This window comes from Saccostrea cucullata, unplaced genomic scaffold, assembly GCF_032062105.1.
Source record: "Saccostrea cucullata isolate Sc308-1 unplaced genomic scaffold, CSIRO_AGI_Scuc_v1 ctg950, whole genome shotgun sequence".
NCBI lineage: Eukaryota > Metazoa > Mollusca > Bivalvia > Ostreida > Ostreidae > Saccostrea > Saccostrea cuccullata.
In genome coordinates this window covers 1,148-16,881 of record NW_026940462.1, presented here as the reverse complement: position 1 = coordinate 16,881, position 15,734 = coordinate 1,148, and the positions used below count along the sequence as shown (strand labels likewise).

At 31.3% G+C, this 15,734-nt stretch overlaps 2 long non-coding RNA genes across 2 annotated transcripts; both read left to right on the top strand.

Moving 5' to 3' along the window:
• Nucleotides 1–2,477: 2,477 nt before the first annotated feature.
• Nucleotides 2,478–3,517, top strand: LOC134255440 (uncharacterized). Its single transcript, XR_009989547.1, has 3 exons — nucleotides 2,478–2,661; nucleotides 2,844–2,891; nucleotides 3,336–3,517. It is a non-coding gene; the product is annotated as an uncharacterized LOC134255440 (long non-coding RNA).
• Nucleotides 3,518–5,652: 2,135 nt separating this feature from the next.
• On the top strand, nucleotides 5,653–14,325 carry LOC134255439 (uncharacterized). The gene is made up of 6 exons (XR_009989546.1): nucleotides 5,653–5,701; nucleotides 5,884–5,931; nucleotides 6,376–6,442; nucleotides 9,799–9,952; nucleotides 13,318–13,508; nucleotides 14,150–14,325. It is a non-coding gene; the product is annotated as an uncharacterized LOC134255439 (long non-coding RNA).
• Nucleotides 14,326–15,734: the final 1,409 nt, after the last annotated feature.

Here is a 15,734-nt window from a genome sequence, read left to right as displayed (position 1 = left end):
ATATATCAGGTTGACTATTCAAATCATTGCATCAAATTAAAAGGAATTTAATTGTTTGTTTGCTTCTGTATTTTCAGTAAAAATGGTTCTTTTAAAAGGATTTGAATATCATTTTATTTATCCCTTTGTTAACATCTCCAGCTATCTGACTGTCTGTCTCTTAAACATCCGGGGCTCAAAGACGTTCCCTTGACTAGATAGAAAACACAATAAAACTTCAATAATTACCATTTATATAGCACAAGGGCATATATAAATATTTTGACAAGTAATATCTCATTGTCCAGGAAAGGTGGGTGGGTGTTTCTCTTAGATATAACAAGCGATTTCTAAATTTTATATCATTAAGGGTTGCAACTGCAACGCTTAATGATACACTAGTGTGTATCATTAAGCGTCGAATATGTCGATATTTGCTTGTTTCATTAAGCGTCTGTTTTGCACTGCATTTGTGACGCTTAATGATATAATTCTGTCATTAGGCGGCGATTTAGCATTAGCAGTTGATGATGTCAGCTATTAATGCAATAATTTATGGCATAAAGCGTTGCAATTGCAACGCTTAATGCTATTTGTATCATTAGACGGCGTTTTATCATTAGAGGTTGCTACATATGTAGGGCTACGCCCTCTTCCAAGGGTTAATAATAAGAAATAGTGAACAATCAGTGTGCATATACCAAAAACTTCTACTCAAGAGCCATATGCATCAGGCAAGAAATTATTATTATTAATTATGTTTGAAAGCTTTTTGACACTGTGCTAATTTTTTGTTTTTTTTTCAAAGGAAGGAGTCAGGGGTAAGGTGGGTTAACAATATACAGTTAAAGTATATCATTGAGGGAGTCCGCCAGATTCCAGTTGTCCTAGAACAACTCTATTTCCCGAGGTGCAGCCGAGGGAAATAAGCTTGCTCGAGGGGAACTGGAATATTGCTGACTCCCTCAATGATATATTTAACTGTTTATCGTACCGATATACATGTTTTACATATAACGTTAACTGAGCAACAGTATGAATATTCATGATGTTAATTTTGAACATCTCAGTACTTTTGATTTGATTTAAAGGAATCAGTGGTGTTCCGAATAGATATGTATTAGATCATAAAACTGATGCACCTTTTTGCAGGGAATCAGTCTTTTTACGGTGTTTTTCGAAGAAAAGGCAAAATATAACAATTTACTTTTATATACTGAAAAATAATCAGTAGAGGTAAAAAAAAATTCGATCGTGATTAAAGTTTTACGTAGGAATTTGTGTTCCAGGTACATTGGAATTTATATGAAAACATATTTTTAAAAACTTTATTCTCAAGAATATATTAAGTGATGTTTTGTCATAAATTTATATAAGCTTGTCAGACAGTGTAGATAAAGTTTGTTCGAATCAAGACCTCCATGAGTCGGGTGCACGTCGAGCCACAACGAAGAATCAAAATTTTACTGTAGGATTAAACGTTATTTTTTCAGAATTTATCGATGTGTAAACTCTGCCGTTTTACTCACAAACTGAATAAAAGTGCGAAGCACTTTTATGTAAAGTTTGTGAGTAAAAAGGCAGAGTTTACACATCGATAAATTCTGAAAAAAGAACGTTTAATTCTTATAATTCCAATTACAATTTTTTTTAATTATTAAAATTATTTCTCTTTGAGACCGCCATACAATCCGTTATTTTGTACGGCGTAGGAATACTTTATACCGAAAAGAAACGTATACAAGATTAATATCGATAAAATCCAACTTAAAATGTCAAAACAATCAATAAATAAACTTATAAAAACTCATTGAATGTTGTTTAAGTCAACAAATATCGTAAATACGCGTATTCTCCAGAATAATTCGTCTTTGACCATGGCCATGTTCACATTATCGACAACGTCATAGCAGACCGATGACGTCCTCGATTTGCTCTGGTTCGTTCAAAGATTTAGGGAGAGTATGGGATCTGTAGGAAATAACGAGGGACTTGCAAACAAGAATTATTTTTCCTATTATGATAAATTACTGTGATTTTCTTTATTTTGTTTCGTCAAACTACAATGTATGTATAGAAATTAAATACCTCAAGTGGCCTTCATACAAGATTCGAAATGTAAAGTATTTGACTATTTTGAAACTTTTGTATATATACGGCGGAAAACTCAGATGAAATTTTTCGGCACGAAGATTGCGATTTGAAATACAAATGTGACATTTCTGATCAATGGAATAGTATCTATTCCCAGTGGTTCTTGCCTGTAATATGAATTTACATAACATGGTGGTTTTAAACCTTGATTTTATATGCAAATGGCCTTGAAATTCTATCCCATCCAAGGTTACTCATGTACGTTTCTCTCTTGAAGAAAAAGATGTGTCAATATCTGTTTTAGAAACATCAAAAATAACTTTGTACCCCTGTTTTAGCCCTCCCAAGAGACCCAGATGCTATAGAACCTGTTGGTCTTGAGAAGAAACATTTTCACTTTCTATTCCTATGTTGAAATTTAATCTTTTAGCAAGGTTGTGTAAACATTAAGATGCTTTTATGAAAATTGAAATAAGATGTATTTTATTACATGTAGGTTAAAATGAAAATATGCCAGCTCTTAAATTATCTCTCTTTGTTTTAGATCACAGACAAATATGAAAAGAGGAAAAAGAACTTCAAATGAAGGTTTTAAATATTTGATAATTATTTTGCATTTGTTAAACAATGCACTTGTACATACCGGTAGAAATATTCATTTTATTTGTAATAAAACACCATTACGAAAAGCAAGCTACAAGTACATGCATTAACTGCCTTTTTTTAAATGAAATTCTAACACTTGCAAATGTCTTGTTTAATCGACAAAGTTGCGGATACCTCGTCCAAATGGAACTATCCTGATAAAGAATCTGAAGGTGTGTATTCAATTTTTTGAAATTAACAAATACATATTAATAACCAAAAAGAACTATCAATAATAAAGCAAACATTTCATTTGAGTAGAGGCGGTGTTGATGTTTTTGCTTTGTAGTAGTTTTTGTTCTGTGTATTTTTCATTGATTTATTTTATTTCGTTATGCTACATATGTTAACAAATGAACATTAAATGTTTGCTAAAACCATTGTTTCTATCTGATTGGGGATTATTCTGAATCCAGATATCCTGAAGAAGAACATCCAAAATACTTTAACTATATTGTTAGTGAAGTATTCAAGGTTGCTAAATACTTTATTTTCTCATTCGATTTAAAAGTGAGTTTAAAAAATCCTGATAAAATCCTAAAGAGATGGTTTACTTTATTCAAATTATGTGTATGTATTTTTTAAATATGTTTACCAAATTTGTATTTTTCTTAAAGTTGTAGGTGCAGGAATTGAAAGATTCTACCGAAGATCATCTAATTTCTTAATCAAAAAATGCATAGTGTAAGTAATTCACGTTATTATCTCTTAATTTTGATATTAATTAAAGTAGATAGAAAGAAAAGTGATCTAAGCGATTTTACTTTGTATTCATTTTTTGTATTTATTTTAATCACAACCAAAACACCGGCGCAAGTGGGGTTTTCTGTTCTAAGTCCGTTTTATGTCGTTGTCGACATGTCGTTGTAAACCACAGGCAAATTTTAACCTCAACCCATAGTGTTCTTGGTAAAGGGTATTCATTTTTTTTTTATAAAAGAAGGGCTACGCCCTCTTCCAAGGGTTAATAATAAGAGATAGTGAACAATCAGTGTGCATATACCAAAAACTTCTACTCAAGAGCCATATGCATCAGGCAAGAAATTATTATTATTAATTATGTTTGAAAGCTTTTTGACACTGTGCTAATTTTTTGTTTTTTTTTCAAAGGAAGGAGTCAGGGGTAAGGTGGGTTAACAATATACAGTTAAAGTATATCATTGAGGGAGTCCGCCAGATTCCAGTTGTCCTAGAACAACTCTATTTCCCGAGGTGCAGCCGAGGGAAATAAGCTTGCTCGAGGGGAACTGGAATATTGCTGACTCCCTCAATGATATATTTAACTGTTTATCGTACCGATATACATGTTTTACATATAACGTTAACTGAGCAACAGTATGAATATTCATGATGTTAATTTTGAACATCTCAGTACTTTTGATTTGATTTAAAGGAATCAGTGGTGTTCCGAATAGATATGTATTAGATCATAAAACTGATGCACCTTTTTGCAGGGAATCAGTCTTTTTACGGTGTTTTTCGAAGAAAAGGCAAAATATAACAATTTACTTTTATATACTGAAAAATAATCAGTAGAGGTAAAAAAAAATTCGATCGTGATTAAAGTTTTACGTAGGAATTTGTGTTCCAGGTACATTGGAATTTATATGAAAACATATTTTTAAAAACTTTATTCTCAAGAATATATTAAGTGATGTTTTGTCATAAATTTATATAAGCTTGTCAGACAGTGTAGATAAAGTTTGTTCGAATCAAGACCTCCATGAGTCGGGTGCACGTCGAGCCACAACGAAGAATCAAAATTTTACTGTAGGATTAAACGTTATTTTTTCAGAATTTATCGATGTGTAAACTCTGCCGTTTTACTCACAAACTGAATAAAAGTGCGAAGCACTTTTATGTAAAGTTTGTGAGTAAAAAGGCAGAGTTTACACATCGATAAATTCTGAAAAAAGAACGTTTAATTCTTATAATTCCAATTACAATTTTTTTTAATTATTAAAATTATTTCTCTTTGAGGCCGCCATACAATCCGTTATTTTGTACGGCGTAGGAATACTTTATACCGAAAAGAAACGTATACAAGATTAATATCGATAAAATCCAACTTAAAATGTCAAAACAATCAATAAATAAACTTATAAAAACTCATTGAATGTTGTTTAAGTCAACAAATATCGTAAATACGCGTATTCTCCAGAATAATTCGTCCTTGACCATGGCCATGTTCACATTATCGACAACGTCATAGCAGACCGATGACGTCCTCGATTTGCTCTGGTTCGTTCAAAGATTTAGGGAGAGTATGGGATCTGTAGGAAATAACGAGGGACTTGCAAACAAGAATTATTTTTCCTATTATGATAAATTACTGTGATTTTCTTTATTTTGTTTAGTCAAACTACAATGTATGTATAGAAATTAAATACCTCAAGTGGCCTTCATACAAGATTCGAAATGTAAAGTATTTGACTATTTTGAAACTTTTGTATATATACGGCGGAAAACTCAGATGAAATTTTTCGGCACGAAGATTGCGATTTGAAATACAAATGTGACATTTCTGATCAATGGAATAGTATCTATTCCCAGTGGTTCTTGCCTGTAATATGAATTTACATAACATGGTGGTTTTAAACCTTGATTTTATATGCAAATGGCCTTGAAATTCTATCCCATCCAAGGTTACTCATGTACGTTTCTCTCTTGAAGAAAAAATGTGTCAATATCTGTTTTAGAAACATCAAAAATAACTTTGTACCCCTGTTTTAGCCCTCCCAAGAGACCCAGATGCTATAGAACCTGTTGGTCTTGAGAAGAAACATTTTCACTTTCTATTCCTATGTTGAAATTTAATATTTTAGCAAGGTTGTGTAAACATTAAGATGCTTTTATGAAAATTGAAATAAGATGTATTTTATTACATGTAGGTTAAAATGAAAATATGCCAGCTCTTAAATTATCTCTCTTTGTTTTAGATCACAGACAAATATGAAAAGAGGAAAAAGAACTTCAAATGAAGGTTTTAAATATTTGATAATTATTTTGCATTTGTTAATCAATGCACTTGTACATACCGCTAGAAATATTCATTTTATTTGTAATAAAACACCATTACGAAAAGCAAGCTACAAGTACATGCATTAACTGCCTTTTTTTAAATGAAATTCTAACACTTGCAAATGTCTTGTTTAATCGACAAAGTTGCGGATACCTCGTCCAAATGGAACTATCCTGATAAAGAATCTGAAGGTGTGTATTCAATTTTTTGAAATTAACAAATACATATTAATAACCAAAAAGAACTATCAATAATAAAGCAAACATTTCATTTGAGTAGAGGCGGTGTTGATGTTTTTGCTTTGTAGTAGTTTTTGTTCTGTGTATTTTTCATTGATTTATTTTATTTCGTTATGCTACATATGTTAACAAATGAACATTAAATGTTTGCTAAAGCCATTGTTTCTATCTGATTGGGGATTATTCTGAATCCAGATATCCTGAAGAAGAACATCCAAAATACTTTAACTATATTGTTAGTGAAGTATTCAAGGTTGCTAAATACTTTATTTTCTCATTCGATTTAAAAGTGAGTTTAAAAAATCCTGATAAAATCCTAAAGAGATGGTTTACTTTATTCAAATTATGTGTATGTATTTTTTAAATATGTTTACCAAATTTGTATTTTTCTTAAAGTTGTAGGTGCAGGAATTGAAAGATTCTACCGAAGATCATCTAATTTCTTAATCAAAAAATGCATAGTGTAAGTAATTCACGTTATTATCTCTTAATTTTGATATTAATTAAAGTAGATAGAAAGAAAAGTGATCTAAGCGATTTTACTTTGTATTCATTTTTTGTATTTATTTTAATCACAACCAAAACACCGGCGCAAGTGGGGTTTTCTGTTCTATGTCCGTTTTATGTCGTTGTCGACATGTCGTTGTAAACCACAGGCAAATTTTAACCTCAACCCATAGTGTTCTTGGTAAAGGGTATTCATTTTTTTTTTATAAAAGAAGGGCTACGCCCTCTTCCAAGGGTTAATAATAAGAAATAGTGAACAATCAGTGTGCATATACCAAAAACTTCTACTCAAGAGCCATATGCATCAGGCAAGAAATTATCATTATTAATTATGTTTGAAAGCTTTTTGACACTGTGCTAATTTTTTGTTTTTTTTTCAAAGGAAGGAGTCAGGGGTAAGGTGGGTTAACAATATACAGTTAAAGTATATCATTGAGGGAGTCCGCCAGATTCCAGTTGTCCTAGAACAACTCTATTTCCCGAGGTGCAGCCGAGGGAAATAAGCTTGCTCGAGGGGAACTGGAATATTGCTGACTCCCTCAATGATATATTTAACTGTTTATCGTACCGATATACATGTTTTACATATAACGTTAACTGAGCAACAGTATGAATATTCATGATGTTAATTTTGAACATCTCAGTACTTTTGATTTGATTTAAAGGAATCAGTGGTGTTCCGAATAGATGTGTATTAGATCATAAAACTGATGCACCTTTTTGCAGGGAATCAGTCTTTTTACGGTGTTTTTCGAAGAAAAGGCAAAATATAACAATTTACTTTTATATACTGAAAAATAATCAGTAGAGGTAAAAAAAAATTCGATCGTGATTAAAGTTTTACGTAGGAATTTGTGTTCCAGGTACATTGGAATTTATATGAAAACATATTTTTAAAAACTTTATTCTCAAGAATATATTAAGTGATGTTTTGTCATAAATTTATATAAGCTTGTCAGACAGTGTAGATAAAGTTTGTTCGAATCAAGACCTCCATGAGTCGGGTGCACGTCGAGCCACAACGAAGAATCAAAATTTTACTGTAGGATTTAACGTTCTTTTTTCAGATTTTATTGATGTGTAAACTCTGCCTTTTTACTCACAAACTGAATAAAGTTTGTGAGTAAAAAGGCAGAGTTTACACATCGATAAATTCTGAAAAAAAAAACGTTTAATCCTTATAATTCCAATTACAATTTTTTTTAAATTATTAAATTTATTTCTCTTTGAGGCCGCCATACCATCCGTTATTTTGTACGGCGTAGGAATACTTTATACCGCAAAGAAACGTATACAAGATTAATATCGATAAAATCCAACTTAAAATGTCAAAACAATCAATAAATAAACTTATAAAAACTCATTGAATGTTGTTTAAGTCAACAAATATCGTAAATACGCGTATTCTCCAGAATAATTCGTCCTTGACCATGGCCATGTTCACATTATCGACAACGTCATAGCAGACCGATGACGTCCTCGATTTGCTCTGGTTCGTTCAAAGATTTAGGGAGAGTATGGGATCTGCAGGATGTAAATATATGATTTTGATGCTGATAAGGCAAGAGTCTGAGGTATGTTTCTTTTCCCTATCACAACAATACAAACTGAGCTGATATGGAACGTCGAGAAAATGACAGCATGATCAGCCAGCGATTTTTTAAAATTCACACTCGTGATCCTACAGTGACATAAACTTAAAACATAATATTCCCGTCTGTCAGTCCCGTTTATCTCCTTTTCATTCATTCATTCATATTTATTTCAAGTTTCTTGTAATCATAATTTAGCTAAAACGGACTAGAAGTATCTGTTTTCATTGGTTTTACAACAGTCAAGAAAGTAGTTCTGATTGAAAAATTCATCGATGTGTAAACTTTTTCTTGAAGTTGCTCTCGTCCAATCAAAACACAGGGAATCAATAAATAAAATTAAGATTGGAATTATATAGGAATATATAGAAAAACTCTTTAAATGTTATTATTCTTCAGAATATGGCAAAGCCACGATTTTTTTTTAGATTTAAACACAAGCATCTTGACATAGCGTAGATTCCAATCGATATTATGACCCAAGGGGATAGGGTTAAGCCAACATAAGCGATTATGAATATACATTTGGTTTATAGCTTTTAGGGAAAAAAACCCTCTCAAGAATAGCAAAGACACGATAAGTCATATTTATTTCATATACCTCTACTGATTTTCACTATATAAAAATAAATTGATTTATTTAGTTGATTTCCTGAAAAACAACGTAAAAAGACTGATTCCCTGCAGAAAGGTGTGACAGTCTGATGAACTGATATACACCTCATTCAAAACATCCAGCCATTTCTATGGCACGTCAAATTCACAAAAATGAGCTAAACCTAGTTTCACAATTGATAAACTAGGTTTATCGACTGTAAACTATAGTGTACAAATCGTAAACTATAGTTAATCATTCGTTATGTATAGTTTTCATCTGTAAAACTATATTTAACGGTTGTTAACTATAGTTTACGAATGATAATCTAAGTTTATCTGTCTGAAATAAGCGTTAACAATAGATTTTGTTGATAAACATAGATTCACGTTTGTAAACTGTAGTTTACAATCGTAAACTATAGTTAAGAGTTGTTAATCATAGTTTCACAAATCGTGTAACTATATTTATCAGATCGTTAACTATAGTTAACTGTTTGTAAACTATAGTTTACGAATCGCGAAACTGTATTTATCACATAATCTATGTTTTGCAATCGCAAATGATTGTTTTCAGTGTTAAGTATAGTTTACGGTTGTGAAACATAGATTATCGCGCTAACTATGATTTACGGATGTAAAATATAGATTAACGTTGTTAAATATAGTTTACAGTCCGTAAACCGAAGAAACGTTCCTTTTTATTGTGCGATACAAATTGATCATTCAGCGATAAATCCATGTAAAATGAAAAATATTGGACATATTTCTATTTTTTCCAAACGAAGAAACCTATTCTTGAAAAACGCATACTGTAAACGTATTACGCTTGGCTGTGTATTCTTTTTAACGGTTTTAGCGAAACGCAACAACCGCTAAATCAAATACAAATTTAAATGTCTTGCACATATATACATAATATGAATTTGAAGAAATACGCTAAATGAAATCTACGCTAACTTATTCAAAAATCAATTTCCGCCAAATATCGTAAAGCTAAATTTACAATACATTTACAGTATTATTGATATTTGTGTCAAAGAATTAAGCATTATAAATTACAATGACCTTCAATTGCAATATAATATTGAGAAAATAAACTTGGCCTTCTTTTTCTTTTTTTAAGAAGTGTCCTTTGCATCATTGTACTAATTCTGTCCGTAATGCTGGTAATGCAAGGAGACGCTGTTGAATCTGATCTATTCCATCCGAACGGTTCAGAGATTAACGTAACCTAAATCTGTCTGTTCCATTTACCACCGATACTGAAGCTGTTCATGGTAAGGACAAAGGGAAATTGAAAATTTAAAGATAATCATAGCATATAAATTCAATAACTCTTGGAAAGATATTTACTCTCATATAGCTAATTAATAGTTTATAATAAAAGAAATTTACCAAAAGTCTAAATAATCTAGGCGTTCCATATCTCAGTTTGTATTACGTAAATGAGTATGTCAGAAACATTCCAAATACGAGTGTTCAGTATCGAACGCCCAGTTGTAAATAAAAAAATATATCTGATCTGCCTCTCAAAGACAAATCTATGATAGGATATAGCAGCTAGGTAAGAAGTAGACCAAACTAAACTGTAAATTTTATCCACTTCCTGACCTTTATAGTCGTCTACACAGACCAGTTTTGATATTTTTGTCGTAAGGCAGAAAAATTAAATCAAGCGACTTTATTGGTCTGTAGAGAAAATTATAAAGGGTTAGGAGATGGATAAAATACCAGGGTTCGGCTTTGTAGTAAAACATTTCTAGAGGTATTTGAAAGTCCATTGCTTAAAAGAAGAGAAATACACCCCCAACCATGCGCATAAAATCAAGCACCGTAAATCGCACAATATGTTGCATAAAAGGATCTTTAGCGTTATGGTCAAACACGATAATATAAAAACATAACGCTACAGTTTCTTAAGCTAGGTAAAATGTATTTATTTTTGCGCAAAATTGAAATTACTATTTGATAATTTAGTACGTATTAGACTCAATAATACCTATATAGGCAGATAATAACACTTGGTAGGGTAATTAGAATGATACAATATTAAACACATACAGGACAGGCGTTATTTTAAATACTGATACTGAACATTCTTATTAAAGTGAATTATTTAGTTGAAATTATTAATATAAATCGATGGAAGATGTTTTAGCTACATACATACATACATACATACATACATACATATATATATATATATATATATATATATATATATATATATATATATATATATATATATATATATATATATATATATATATATATATATATAAAGCACTAAAAAAAACCAACAACACTGTATATCCTAAATGTATAGTGAAGTGCGATTTACATAATTGAACGAATTAATTATGCTAATTAATTACGACAATCAGTAAATCGTACATATGTTAAAATGCCCCTTCTATATTATTTTTCTTTGGTTATTCTTTATCAAGTATAGTTACGCCATTTCGAGAGAATGAAACAATGTACGATTTACTGATTGTCGTAATTAATTAGCATAATTAATTCGTTCAATTATGTAAATCGCACTTCACCCGAGCATACCCGATAGACCGGACGCATTTCATAGCGGTCCGGATTCTTTCTTTAAAAGTGTTCTTAAAAATTTCCAAATCAATATGTAACTAAGTATGTAAATATATAGTGTTTAGTAGTTTAGTAGTAGTGCTAGTTGTTTTTTGTTTCGCTTTTTCCTTTGTTCTTATGACTTTTTAACTCTTTTCTTTGTCCTGAGGAAGGGACAGGGCGTCCCGAAAATTTGACAATTTTTATTGTTCGTGTCGTTGGTCATTTTTAGTGCTTTATATATATATATATATATATATATATATATATATATATATATATATATATATATATATATATATATATATATATATATATATTATATATATATATATATTGGATGTCAACGAGTACCCGGTTAACCGGGTACTCAATCGAACGTCCGAGTATCGAATACTAAAATTGGTACTCGGTTACTCGGATGTATATTTTAAAATATTTCTAAGCTTATTTATTAATGCATTAAAATATCGGATTTAAATGTCAACTGGTCAACTGTTCATTGCACTTGTACATACAGTAAATAGGGTTTCCTGAGCCTCTAAATGACCGTTATTGCCTGTGGCAGCGTTTATACAGTAATTACCGTGACCAAGCACCTGCTACCTACATGGCTTTTCTCACCTTTGGCTGTCTTCTACCCTTATGTTTAGTTTGCTCTAATTATTTGTTTTCATTGAACATCGTTAAAGGTCTATTATGTTTAAATAAATTAGCTTATTTTGTCAATTCTCCAGAAGCCATAGATTCTCGGGGAAAGAGACAGACGATATTGCACGTGCGATTGTTGATATGGATGCGTTTGATTACGTGCCAATTAATGCAAATGGTTGAATGCAAATGTTTTAAAAGTCTTATGTCCATCGTTGCACCAAACTACAACATACCGTCTCGTAATTTTAATGAAATCAATGATCGAAAAGTGTACGAAGATCGTAAATCCGCTCTGTTAGAACATGATGAAGTTGATACTGTACATGTAGCTCTGACGACTTATCACTTGGACGACAAACGCATTGATAGAGTTACATTACAATTAGGGAACATATTATTTTTTAAAACAAAACCACTGTGAGCCATTTATGATTTTATTTCTCCTATTTATCTGATAAATAAATTGGACTTTAAAAAAAGTGTTAGATTAAATTTTGTCGGGCACAAAGTGGTCATAATTGTTACAACACATTTACGGGTAAACCTCCCACCGGACCATGCGGTTTTATTTCAATGTTTTACAGTTACCAATTAACTTGTTCAAATTTATTTGATTTTTACCGAGTACCCGGGTACTCGGTCGGGAAAACGTCCGAGTAACCGAGTATCAAAAATTGACCGATTTGACATCCCTAATATATATATATATATATATATATATATATATATATATATATATATATATATATATATATATATATATATATATATATATATATATATATATATTGTAATCTCGTGCATTTTTAGAGCCAAGTCGTGCCAATACAGTGGCGGATCCAGGGGGGGGGGTACGGGGGTTGCAACCCCCCGTTGGATTTGCAAAAGAGAAAGAGAAATAAGAAAGTTCCAATTTTTTTGTTGTGTTTCTACTATAGAAAATGTAAGGTGAAAGGCTAATATTGTAATATATATATAAAGAAATGCAGTTGTAAAAACAAAATAAAACCCCATAGGATTTTCAGGTTCGGGAATTTATTTTCCTTTCTTCTTCAAAAACTTTCTGGTAATGTATACAAGTACTTTTTCCCAGATTGATCAACGTCCCACTTTAAAAAACCATACTCCACCCTATATCGATATTCTATTGAGTTATTTAACTATATGTATGTGTACAACGTACGTTTGAACTGTTTTCGCCTTCAACCCCCCTTTTGAAAAATACTTCAACCCCCTTTGAAAAATTTCTGGATCCGCGCCTGCAATATTCACCAATATAAGTTCAATAACCTTATAATATTGAATGCTCTCTCTCTCTCTTCCAAGAAAAGAGTACGTAACCCTTTCTATACGTTTACCCCTGATTTTTTTCATATAATTAAAAATGTTTTGCTTTCTTTGATTTCAGTTATATGGAGGGAATATTTAAGTTTTGAAAGCTTATGCATTGTTCTAGGTGTACTAGGTACATTTATACTAATTATACTGCAATGCATAACAGTAACAGAGGTATTGCGTGTGCAAAACAAATTAATGAATCAAAATGTTGAACAACAACAACAACCTCGAACTGTGGAACCAGAGCCAGAGCCAGAACTTGTAAGAAAAAATGTTATTCATTTGAAGATAGGTTTTTTAAGTATTTTAAGCTTCTTTAATTAAGTTTCACTATATGGTACGTGGCATTTACCTCCTGGAAAAATAATCTAACACAACACAGTATCATTGAATAGAAGTCACTATTGTGTACTACTGTTGAGAAAGTACATGTAAATTACATGTTTAATTAACCTATCTAGGCTTTTTAAAATGTAAAGAATACTTAAATTAATTACAAATTGTGTAAAATACTGTGAATTTCTATTTTGTTTAGAATTTAGTTCTAAGGGTAGATCACTCTATATGCAAAAAATACCATAAAATCAGAAGTCTTTAGTGTGCAGTGTAATAGGGTTCTTAAATGTAGATGTAACTAACTCTTAAACATTTGTTGAATCACAGGTAAATACAATTAAATATCAATATAAGGTTTTTAAAACATGTTTTGACAAAAAAATCATATCCACTTAGAAGTCGGTATATGGCAAATTCCCCTAAAATAACCTCATAATTAAGAATGGCAATATGATAAATTGTTGTACAGTAACCAATCTAACCTTAGCTGTAAATTTTCCTGACTATTAGTAACCAATTAATTGAACGGATACTTTTATTCTCTTTAATTTTCTTTTTTTTTTCAGAGATATCGACAAAAATTAGAAAATTCACTGTGCATTGTAAGTTTTTCCAAGGATAATCATGCCACATGTAACTGATGAAATCTTTAATGGATCGCCTGATGGATGTAAACCTACAAACCAAGCGTGTTGTTATAACAAAACCAGACAAACTCAACATCATTCCTCCTTCTAAGGTACTTGTACAATGTACATTAAATCTGGCAAGGAAATTATAACATGAATCAGTAAAAAGAAGCAATTTATTTCCCTCTAAATTATTAAGAAAACAAGATGTGTTTGTGAAACACTAAGCGCCCGACGGCAACAAAAATCGAAAAAGCTATTTCTAGCATACTAGCATAGGTAACAGTCAAGGTCACAAGGTCATTGAAAGACCTTGATTAGTGGAGTATGCGCACCAAATATGAAGTCTCTATCTTTTATGGTTCAAAAGTTATGGTGAAAGGTACGAAAAAGCTATTTTTAGCATATAGGTCACAGTCAAGGTCACCAGGTCATTGACCTTGGTGTCATTTGAAAGAAATTTATTAGTGTTGTATGCTTACTAAATATGAAGTCTCTATCTTTCATGGTTCAAAAGTTATGGCGAAGGTTAAAGTTTGCAGACAGAAAAGCTATTTTTAGCATATAGGTCACATTCAAGGTCACAAAGTCATTAATATTAATATTGGTGTCATTTGAAAGCACCTAATTAGAGAAGTATGCATACCAAATATGAAGTTTCTACCTTTCATGGTTCAAAAGTTATGGCAAAGGTTAAAGTTTGGGGACAAACAAACAAACAAACAAACAGACAGACAGACAGGACAAAAACAATATACGCCTCGGATCTATCGATCCGGGCGCATAATTATTTATTTCAAAATGAGTTTAAATTAACTTGATAGTATTGATATAAAAATGACGCCTTAAACTATTCAGGGTTTGATACTAGCAGTATCACACTAACCCTGGACCACTGTTATTGTATGCAATTACATATTGTTCAGTTCACCTGAGCTGAAGGCTTAGGGGAGTTTTTCTGATCAACAATTGTCTCATATCAGTCATTGTTTGGTGTTGCTGTTTTTGGTTTAAAGTTTTTACATTTCTGTCTTCTCCAGAACCACTAAGACAATTTCAACTAGGCTTGCAACAAAACATCCTTTGAATAAGGGGATTTAAGTTTGATAAATTATGAGGACTTAGTTCAGTAAGATATGATTGAGAATAAGTCAAAATTTATGGCTTAAGCTTTTTAGGTTCTTCTTATGAACCCCAAGGCTACAAAAGATTAAAATTAAGTGAAACTGTAAGCATATATATTGTAGATTCAAATTAGTTCAAATCATGACCCTTGAAGGGGGGCAACACAAGGCAATGAAAGTTAAAAGGAAAATAATGTTTAAACATTTTCTTTTGACAGTTAGCAAAACTTAATTAAACATAATTGTTTGGAAGCATCAACAGGTAGTGAAGTTTATGCAGCCACATGAGACAATATTAAATCTTCCCCTGAGACCAGCAAGGCCAATGCTAGTCATATTTAAATTGAAGCATATGTACATGTATACTTGAAAAAGGAAGATTAAAATCATGATCCACA